The sequence below is a fragment of the Notothenia rossii genome (genome assembly GCF_949606895.1).
Source record: "Notothenia rossii genome assembly, chromosome: 5".
NCBI classification, from domain to species: Eukaryota; Metazoa; Chordata; class Actinopteri; order Perciformes; family Nototheniidae; genus Notothenia; species Notothenia rossii.
The window spans coordinates 40,955,468-40,956,230 of record NC_136903.1 but is presented as its reverse complement, the minus strand read 5'-3'; the positions used below and the strand labels follow the sequence as shown (position 1 = coordinate 40,956,230).

The 763-nt window shown below is 38.5% G+C and overlaps 1 long non-coding RNA gene across 1 annotated transcript; it reads left to right on the top strand.

Moving 5' to 3' along the window:
• Positions 1 to 279: 279 nt before the first annotated feature.
• LOC307041577 lies at positions 280 to 763 on the top strand. The gene is made up of 3 exons (XR_013808798.1): positions 280 to 351; positions 433 to 547; positions 725 to 763. It is a non-coding gene; the product is annotated as an uncharacterized lncRNA (long non-coding RNA).

Below are 763 nucleotides of genomic sequence, written 5' to 3'. Positions count from 1 at the left end.
TTCTTTGTTAATCTACCTGAAACTGTAGGGACAGTTTGTTTCTACTCAACTATACAGACCATTGTTGAGGAGATGCAAAACATACTGTATATGAGTTGGGTCCGACATATACCTTGAGTAATGTTACTTTGCTGCTAAAAATGAAACATCATTATCAGATGAGGACATCACCAAAGTGTGTGAGTCTGTCAGGGGATTTGATCTGTTCTCTGCCTGTCGTACACACTGCTCTGGTATTACTTATCTTGTAAAATGTAAGTCTTGCACTTGTCATCGTTCAGGCTTTGCATTTGAACTCCTATGACTGGTTGCGGACTTGAAGGGAACGCCTTCCTGACATCCAGGAAAAAGGTGAGATTCTAATACATTTGAATGCCAAAAGCAAGTTATTGTTTTTAACTTTTTAAATATTATTGTTTTGGGGCATTTCAGTTTTATTGGACAGAGGCAGTAGATATCTACTGGAAACAGTGGAGAGGGAGGAGATGATATGCAGCAAAAGGCCCAGCCGGATGGTTTCTGCTCCGTGTGGAACGTGTTTTATCAGGTAAAGCACTTTGGTACCAAGTTATTTATGGTATTGAGTTTGAATTTAGCAGTTAGAATGTAATTTCCAACAGTGCATTGTAAAGACTGAAAGATGTAAAGCTTGACATGATTTGGTCTTTTACTTAAGAGGATATTTGTCCTCCTGTCTTCTCTTATTTCCTTATCTTTCTTTCAGGTGTAACATCTACCAATGGTTGTATATGACAGAGACCTC